Source organism: Tenrec ecaudatus, chromosome 14, assembly GCF_050624435.1.
Source record: "Tenrec ecaudatus isolate mTenEca1 chromosome 14, mTenEca1.hap1, whole genome shotgun sequence".
Lineage (NCBI taxonomy): Eukaryota > Metazoa > Chordata > Mammalia > Afrosoricida > Tenrecidae > Tenrec > Tenrec ecaudatus.
The window spans coordinates 64,203,668-64,214,364 of record NC_134543.1 but is presented as its reverse complement, the minus strand read 5'-3'; positions in this window follow the sequence as shown (position 1 = coordinate 64,214,364).

The window sequence follows — 10,697 nt, the reverse complement described above, 5'->3', positions numbered from 1 at the left end:
AATTGAGACTGGAAAATAATAGAGACAGATAGATAGACAGCACAGGAGGCCCTCAACCAATGTCGGGATTGAGACAGTAAATGTATTTTCCAATGAGTATTATATAATGGAGCTTACAGTGTTTCATAAGGCAGGCATGTCATACAACTAACATATTACAGTTAATGGGTAATATTATAAGTGGGTAGCCCAATAACCAGGCAATGAAATGAGTCAGGTCTAGGCCTAGTGCTAGTTGACCTCAAATGGCCCTGAGCCCTCCCCAAGGGTTTGCTACATTTTAATGTGGGTTGGCTATAACCTCCAGGCACAGGGAAGAGCTAGACACAAGTATGAGACATCTTTTATGGTAACCCTTTATGACAGTCCCTTTATGGGGGCGATTGGAGGGCCTGTGTGCAGTCATGAAAATGTGTATTAAGATTTATTTATAGCTCATAGCAGTGAGGGTCTTACCTCACCAGAGTGGGCCTTCCAGACCTGTAATCATGAGCATAGAGACTCTAGCTGCATTACCTTCTCATCCCATCCCTGAGTTCACCACACATAATCAGAGGGAATGCACATGAATGAAATTGATGACATCTTTGGAATGGAACAAGAGAAGCTCAATATCATTAGCCAAGACAAGACTAGAGACCAACTTTGGAACAAACCGTCAGGTTGAAACTCAATAAAATTAAAACAAACACATGAGAGTGAAAATAGGGTCCCTGAATGTAGAAAATACCTCAAGAATAGATGTGAGTTGTGGAACCCTAATCACAGGAGCCCCGGGGGTTATAGTCATTTACAAATTGGGCAGCTAACCACAAAGTTAGTGGTTCAAAACCACCAGCTGCATCTCAAGAGAAAATGAGAAGTTCTGCTCCTGTAAAGAGTTACCATGTCAGACACCCAGAGCGGGAGTTCTACCATGTACTAAAGGGTCACGATTAGTCAGAATTCACTGGACGGCACTGAGTGAGCCAATGATGGAAGAGCTTAAGTGCTGTGACATGACATGTAGAACATTCATTATACATGAAGAGAGCCAACAGCCATTAAAAAGTCATGGAAAGGAAACCCAAAATGAATGGCCGAAGTCACAAGGAAGCTTGCTCGTCAACATAAAGTAGCTAATGTAGCAAATGTAAGAAATGGAATATAAGAGCTGCACAGAAAATTTCAAAAGTCAGCTCAAGAAGACAGAGTATTATAATGAAATGTGGAAAAACCTGGCATTATAAAGCCAACAGATGAGAAAATTCTCAGCATATCTCAAGCTGAACAATCAAAGAATCGAGCTTCGATTTACAATATTGATGACAATTATGGGCAAAATATGAAGTGATTCAGGAAGCATCAAAGAAGATGTGAGGAGTACAGACTCCATGTACCCAAAATGATTGGTCAACTGCCAGCCGTTTCAAGAGGGAGAATACATCCAAGGAATAATGAGACTGAAGGAACAAATCCAAGCTGAACAGAGCACAGTCGTCAAAAACAAGCCTCCAGAAATTGGAGTATCAGCAGGGGGAACGGGCTGGTAGATACAGAGTTCAGAATTAAGCAGAATGAATCCACTGGGTTCAGTAGAAAATGCAACAAGAGATTCAGGAACCAGATGCAAAATCTGGCTCCAGCAGAAGGTGAATAGCCTAAGAGGAGTCAACTGTGCTCAGTCTCTATCTTCTAAAACATGCTTATGGCACCAAGGAAGCATCATCAGGCTTTGACCCAACTGATTGACTGAGCTCTGCCCCTCTCCTTGCACAAGGATGTCTGATTGACATAACCCCTAATTATCACCATGTGCACCAGTAAAGTCTGGAAAACTAAAACATCAGCGACTCCAAAGTGTTAAGGAAATAATTTTTTGCCTTAAGAATTCCATATATTAGCCCAAGTGTATTTTTAAGACAAATATTATAATTCCCCTTCCAATTAGTTGATGTCTGTGCTGAACACTCCATTTTCCTAAATGATTTTAATTATAAATGCAGCCAAATAACTACATTCAAGTAATATATCAGAGGATATCATCTTGAACTTTCTCCCACTTAGGAAATGTCAAAAGCATGTCTGTGTGAAATAATTGTGGAACAGTTTCTGCAGGTAGTGTAATCATCCAATTTCGTAGACAAATATTTCTCAGATTGTTTTATCTAGACATAAATAACCACAGAATTATTACTAGAGAAACACAAAGAAATATTTCTGTGGTAAAAATGTCAAAAAAAGCAAAGCTAAACTGAGTTAAACATAATTCTCTACTACATGACACCTCAGAGCCAGTAATGGGCTACTGGGCTTCACCAAGGGTTCATCTTGGCATGAAATCAGAGCAGCCTCCGAAGCTGGAGGAACAAAGGAAGGGTTCTCCCCTTGAGCCTGCAGAAGAGACCAGCTCTGCCGGCACTCTGAGTTTAGTCCTGTAAGACGCCTGTGGACCTCACATGTGGTGAAATCATAAATCTGAGGCTGTCCAGATCACAACATTTACAGCAATTAGTTAAAACAGTTATAAAAAACTAATAGAAAGCATCAATGAAGTGCATTTTATTTTGAAACAATTAACATTTATTTTCAGATCATCACTAAATTTTCATGAGAATTCAGCAAAAATAAAATTCTTACACACAGAATTTAAAATGATATAACATTTTCTTACTGTATGTGATACATACCAAGATATAAATCCTTAAAATAATTCAAAAATTTTAACATATTAATTAAGTTTACGGTGAGAAAACAACCAGATATGTGTACACATAATTTTTCACAGTGATGTGCACTCAAATATTATACATGCCAAAATTGGAACCAATTTAATATTCAAGAAAATGAAAATGATCTAGATAAATTTTGCTATATCTGTGCACAGAAGTATTATATAAATTAAGCCCCTATAAAATGGTAAGTGAAAGATCTAGATAGCAAATATTTATGTATATTATAACCCTAATGTTATCAAATGAAAATATATATCTATAAGCAGAAAATATATTTGAGGGAAATATACTAAAATAACTGACTTTTTTGTATTGAGATTGTGATGTGTTTTCTCCTACTGTATATATATTTGAATTGTTTTAATTTTTACCAAAAGTTCATATATTATTATATTTTAATATGTTTAATATGGTATTATTAATAAAGCCAATACGTACACCACCGTTGCTGTATTGTAAGTGGTAGAAGCAAGAACAGAACCCTTCCCTTACTTTTGCCTTCTCATCAACTGGAGTAGATAGTGCAAACAGCACCAAGAAATAATGGAAAGGAAAGCCACATCCATTTAAAAACCACACCCAGAGCCAGGGTGTCCAATCAGACTCCTAGTGATCCAATATCGAGGGCCCAGGGCTGTAAAGCTTTATAACAGATAGCCTCATCTTTCTGCACATACCACCATGCAAACTCAAACCAGACTCACAGCTACCGAGTCCCTGCCTGCTCACAGCAGCTCAATAGGACAGGGTGGAACTGCCCTTGTGAGTTGCCAAGACTGTAACTCTTTATGGAAATAGAAAGCCCCATCTCTTTCCTACTGGATCTGCTGGGAGCTTCAAACTGCTGACCTTCCAGTTAGTAGCCCAACTCATAACCGATATGCCAAAAGGAATCCTATATTGTCCCCAGATTCAAGAAAAGACTAGGTTATTGTGTATTTCAGATCTGATCAGTTTAATTTAACTGCAATACCAAAAGTATTATAACTGAAAACTTTTAGTGCAATCAACATAGTGTTAAACCTAGTACTTTCCCTTTTGATGAAAATGATGTTTTTCGGACAGAAACTATCCTCATAAAATTATATGTTGTTACTTTTGGTCATGATTGCCTTTGCATGTAGGATAGCTAGACTAGTTGGCTGACATTTCTTTGCTGAGTAATATTTTGTTCATTTGGGAGATGTATTCACTGTTGATTTACTCCCATCTTCAGGGAATTCTCCCTTCCTCTGCAAATTCACAGCTGGAGCTAGTAGATCTGTAATAATTAACATGTTTCTGAAATGCCAAAATGATTCCAAGGAGCATAGGATTTAACTTTAGCAATCAATCTAGCAGTGCTTATCCTACATGTCCTTATCATGTTGTAATTAAGTTTAAGTGCAAGAAATGGTTGACTGTGAGTTTCATTGTTAATTTATATTTTATACTTCTCTAATAGGAAAGCAATTTCATTTGAAATTTGAGCTAACAATTATTGTGACATAATTTAAGAGAGATTAAGATAGGAGTCAGAAGTTAAACTGTCACTTCAGTATTGCTAATAATTAGTTGTATGATGAATCCAGTCACTAACCCTTCTGGAATTCACTTACTCATCAAAAAGATTTTGGATTCAAATAAATGACCAGTTTAAAGTTTTCAAATTGTAACTCTTGTGGGTATAGATCATATTTATCCTATTCACCATTTGTGATAGAAAACTGATATTACTCTAATATTGCTGACTAAAATTTGAGAATGTTCCTATAAATTATTCTGGTAATTTACAAGAATTACTTTTTAATTCATTATCCCTAACTGCTCATCTTCACATTTCCTTCAGTAGATTAGATAGGGATTCTTTCTTGCTACCTATTTCCCTATTCATACACGTGTTCTTTAATTATCAATTATGTGCCCAGATGTGTGTGGACAAGATTTTAAAATGTTTGACAGGTATTGCCTTTGTATAGATTATCAATTGCAAATACTAATCTATGTTGAAAAACTCAACAGTCTATCAAGACGTATGGGAGGCCAGGAGAAGTATTAAACTGATTTAATTCTTTTCAAATATGGAACTCAAACTCCCTGCCACCAAGTCAATTCCAGCTCCGAGCAACCTTGAAGACAGAGCAGAACCGTCCAGAGATCACTGAGATCGTAACTCTCTAGGATAACAGCAAGCCTTGTCTTTCTCCTACAGAGTGGCTGATGACTTTGAACTGCTGACCTAGTGGTTAGCAGCCCAACAACAACCCACCATGCCACCAGGGCTCTCTATAAAATATATAGGAGGCATATAAATATGCAATTTACATCATAAAATTCCATTGAAGACTCATATTTGTTACAGAAATAAATAAATACATTTCTATACTATTTTCAGAAAATAAATGGTATTATCTGATAAAAGTAAATGGCAAAGTAATTTTGCATTTTCCCTGAAAATTATTTAAAACTAACTGGGAAGAACTGAAAATTTGGAACATGCTAATTTATAGATGAATAAAGAATATTTTTAGAGTCATCAGAAAAACATTATCTAGGAGAAAAATTGCTTGATTGTGTATATTTATATAGAGCATATTGAACAAACAGATACCTCAGTCAATAATAAAAGATAAACCTTGTTTTGTCCTCTATCAAATTGATAAAATAATCTGCATGCCTAATCTAAATAGTTCTGTGGAAAGTCATAAAACAGGTTCCTCAGATGAGAAAATTTTTAAAATACAATTTCTTAAAATTCACAAAAGGTTACTGAATTAATGGTTTTAAATATTTCATATTATTGATCTTTATGAAAATTAAACATATAATCAAAGAAAGCATTCATAGGAGAAAGTTTACCTTAAATAGACTACAATGTTTTGTACAATTGAGATCATAACTCTAGGCTATTATGACCTCTTTCACATAAAGTGAGCTTTCTATGAAACCCAGCAGAGAAAATATGTATGTCTGGGGGGGGAGGAAATACTTTTCACTTTTATAGGCACTCAAATTGAATATGTTTTACTCCCAATCTATTTGTTCATAACTACTGTCATAAATTTTAAAGTCCCAAAATTCACTTTTCAAATGAAACAATGACCATTCTTCTCCTGAAATCCCTCAATGTATCCTCAAAGAAAATTCCGTTATACATTTTCTACCATCATCTTACATAAATGAGTTTCTCAAAATGGGAAAAAAGAACCTCACATTGCAGAAAATAAATAATGCTAAACTATTTACAGATTGAGTAAAGTTTGACTTTTCAGGGGAATTTACAATAAAGACACATGTCTTTCTAAATGCAGGCTAATTTAATAATTGTAGGATACTTTCAAACTGTAAAGGAAGGAACAGATATTTGGAAAGCAGCATATCTGGTCCCAAGATAAACAAGAGATTCACAAAAAGAAGAACATTAAAGTATGTTTTATAGGACCTTTAGGAATTCAAATGAGAATTTTTTTATTTTCTGAAATGGGTATTGGGGCATTGTCCTGGAGAGTATACAATGAGATTTAAAGATCAGATTGGGATGGAAAATAGAAAGCTAAAGGCCTAAGGAAATGGGAACACATCATTTTTTGTAAAGCAAAGCATTCAACCGGGAAATAAACTAGATAAATGATAGAATTAAATCTCTCGGCTTCCTTTTTATCGACTATGCAAAGGCATTCTGCTTTGTGGGTTATAACACACTATGGGTAGCCTTGAGAAATCCCAGAGCACTTCCCTGCTCCTACGATCCAGAGACAGTTGCACACAAATCAAGTGCATACTGCATGGCTGGAAATCAGGAAAATCAGGGGTTATGGTTGGTTGTATACTCTTACTGTACTTATTCAATCTCTATGCTGAGCAAATAATCAGAGAGGCTGCCATCAGCTTGAAGAAGAAGAATGTGGCATCAGAATTGGAGGAAAGCTTATTAACAACCTGTGATATGCAGATGACACAAACTTACTTGCTGATAAACAAGGACTTGAAGCACTTGTTGAAGATCAAGAATTGCAGTTTTATTATTTATGACAGCTCAGTGTAAGAAGACAAAAGTACTCATAGCCGGACCAGTAGGTAACATCACGATAAATGGGGAAAACACTGAAGTGGTCAAGGATTTCATCTTGTTGGGATCCACAATCAATGCTCAAAGAAACCGCAGTCAAGAGCTCAAAGGAAGCACTGGGTAAATTTGCTGCACAAGACCTCCTTAACGTGTTAAAAATCAATGATGTGACGTAGAGGAATGAGGTGTGCCGGACCCAAGTCATGGTATTTTCAACTCCCTCATACACATGAAAAAGTTGTATATAAGGAACAAAAAAGACTGAGGAAGAATCAGTGCATTTTAATTATAGTGCTGGCAAAAATTATTCAAATTACCATGGACTGCCAAAAGAACAAACAAATCTGTTTTGGAAGAAATACAAGTAGAATGTTCCTTAGAGGCAAAGTAGGTGATACTTTATCTCCTGAAGTTTTGACATTTTGTTGGGAAAGATCAGTTAGAGGGAAAGTGAAACTAGAATTGCCCTGGATCAGATGAACTGACTCAGAAGCTACAAGAATGAGAGTAAACAAATGAACAATTCGGAGGAGGACACGAGACTAGGCAGTGTTTCAGTCTGTTGCACATTGGATTACTAGGAGTTGCACCTGACTCGATATCAAATAACCACAACACCTATTACCAAGGGAAGCCTTCGTGGTGCCATAGTTAAGGGCGTGGCTCCGATCTGAGAGGTTGGTTGTTGGAAAATACTGGTGGTTCTGCAGAAAGACCTGGTAATCTGTTCCTTAAAGATCACAGGCAAGAAAAGCTTCCGGGGCAGTTCTACTCCACCAGATGGACTCACTATCAGTTAAAATCAACTCAACAGCACCGAATGTATCAGTGTATTGTCAAATAGGCAATTTCATGTAAGTATTCATGTACCATATGAACAATAAGTATAGTTTTTAGGGCAACAAATGTATAAGGGTGCTTTACTCAATTGATGTATGTATGGATTGTGATAAGAGTTGTGTGAGTCCCCATAAAATGATTAATTAAAAAAATTCAATCTGATATATAATCAATATTCCTGAGTTACAAAATAAATTGTGACACAAATTTTTTTATTTATCAATAAATACTCAAATCATAAAATGAAGTTTTAAAGGAATAAGTTGTAGATTTTGTTGTAATATTTTTTCTCAAGAGGCACTAACCCACCTAAGGGGAGGGTATTGTTTATATCTCCACAGGGAAAGAAGGACCAGACTTCAACCCAGTATTCCAAGATGTGAATGCAACATGCCGGCATGGAGGAGAGAACCAGTGGAAAGGTCTGAGGGGCCGTCCCCAATCCCAACTACTAAGTGGACACCTGTCCCTCCCCCCAGAAGAATTTTTTCAGAGGGCAGCACTGGATCTGCAGCTCTGGGAGAGGGACATATCTGATCAGAGCACACGGGAGCAGATGAAGGGGGATGAGAAGAAACTGGAGCACATCCTGGCCCACCGGGCCTTGAGGATGATGTTCCCCCTCAGATAAGCCATTCCACAGGGAGGACCAAATGGCTTGCCCCAATATAAGACACAACGTCCCTCACTGACCCATAGCCCTATAGGGGACAACACTGGAGACACAGCGTGGGAATTGCGCCCGATCTGATCCTGCCACACCAAGGCAAAACACTAAGAGGGTGCAACAGAACAGCAAGGGAATGGAGTGGCAATGTCCCCAGAGAATGCTGAAGGTGGACTTTGGGGCCAGAGTATGGTTCCCCAACAGACTGGACTAGAAAACACTCCTAAAGGCCAACAAAAGTCCTTGAACTAACTACAAGCCTTTCTTTCTTCTTGTGTTTTGTTTTGTTTGCTTGTTTTGTCAATGGTTTGTTTTTGTTTTGTTGTATATTGTTGCTTGGTTTTGCTCTCTCTTGTTTTTGTGCAAGTTATTATCTCCACAGGTCTGTTTAAATAATATAGGCTGGATGAACAATCTGGAGGAGAAAACATCAACGGAACCTACAGTTCCAGGGGCGGGTGGTGGTGGTGACATGGGAAACGGGGAGGTGGTGGGAAAGGTAGTGGTGTTAACAAACCCAGGGACAAGGGAACAACAAGTGATCTAAATCGGTGGTGAGTAGAGTGTAGGATGCCTGGTAGGGCATGATCAAGGGTAATGTAACCAAGAGGAATTACTGAAACCCAAATGAAAACTGAGCATGATAGTGGGACAAGAGGAAAGGAAATAGAGGAAAGAGCTAGGAGGCAAAGAGCTTTTATAGAGGTCTAAATAAAGGCATGTACATATGTAAATATATTTATATATGAAGATGGGAAAATAGATCTATGTGCATATACTTATAGGTTTAGTATTAAGGTAGCAGAAGGACATTGGGTTTCCACTCAAGTACACCCTCAATACAAGAAAACTTTGTATTAAATTGGCATTCTATGATGCTCACATTCCCGACACAATCGCTGAAGAAAAAGTGGGTGAATAATTAAATGTAGTGAAGAAAACTGATGGTGCCCGGCTATCAAAAGATATAGTGTCTCAGGTCTTAAAGGCTTGAAGGTAAACAAGTGGCCATCTAGCTCACAAGCAACAAAGGCTAAGCCCACATGGAAGAAGCACACCAGCCTGTGCGATCACGAGGTGTCAAATGGATCAGGTATTAGGCATCATCAGAACAAAAACTTATCATTGTGAATGAGGGGACATAGAGTAGAGCGGACCCAAAGCCCATTTGTCGGCCACTGGACATCCCCTTACAGAAGGGTCTCAGGTTAGAGACGAGCCAGTCAGCGTGCGATGTAGCAACAATGCAACATACAACTCTCCTCTAGTTCCTAAATACTTCCTCCCCATCCCTACCCCTACTATCATGATCCCTATTCTACCTTACAAATCTACGTCCATTTTTAATACATATTTGTGGGGATATCATCCTGGTGAATCACATCCCTAATTATACCATTCTTTGTCACTGTGAGAGAATGTTGGAGTAGGACAGAGATTTCATTTGTAAAGCTTTGAGGACAATGAATGTATGCTAATATAAAAATAACAATTCAGGTAACAAAGCCCACATGGAAGAAACACACCAGGCTGTGTGATCACAAGGCATCCAAGGGATCAGGTATCAGGCACTGAGATAGTTAGTTTATTGTGCCAGCCTGGCCGATAAACATTAGTGGGATTAATTGAACGGCGGAGAGATAAATGGCTCTGTGAGCCTCGCCTTTCTTATCTCTCACTCTTTAATCATCGGACCAGTGTGAGGCTGCCTTGCTTGTTCTATGCCTCAATTTACAGGGTACACTACCTGTGGGATGCCTAGCCTGTGGACTGTATCACTGTAAGTTGAGGTTTCTTTAAGACCACAGGATTGGAATGTACATCTCTGGAGCTGGGGACTGACAGCTGGTGACCTGGCTGACACTTGGTGACCTGCCTTGCTGTTTGCTGCCTGTGCTGGGATACCCTAGCTCTCTCTACAGAGGACTACTTGGCAGCTCTCAAGACTTGAAGGACTGCCAGTGTCTCACAACTCTCTCACGGGAGTGAGTTGCACTGATCCATTTTTACTGCATTATAATTTAACTGTTCATTTCTTGTATTATATATCTATCTGTATATAATTTGACAGTTCATTTCTTATGTTATATATCTATCTTTATAAATATATATATAATTATCATCAATCTGGTTTTATCTCTCTAGAGAATCCTGTGTAACACAGGCACAAAAGAACAAAAAAATCATATCATTGTAAATAAGGGGGTGTGCAGAGTGGAGACCCAAAGCCCATCTGTAGGCAACTGGACAACCCCTTACAGAAGGGTTGTAGGGAGGAGATGAGGCAGTCAGGGTGCAATGTAGCAACGATGAAACATACAACTTTCTTCTAATCCTTAAATGCTTCCTTCCCCCACTATCAAAATCCCAATTCTATCTTACAAATCTGGCTAGATCAGAGGATGTACACTGGTACAGATAGGAACTG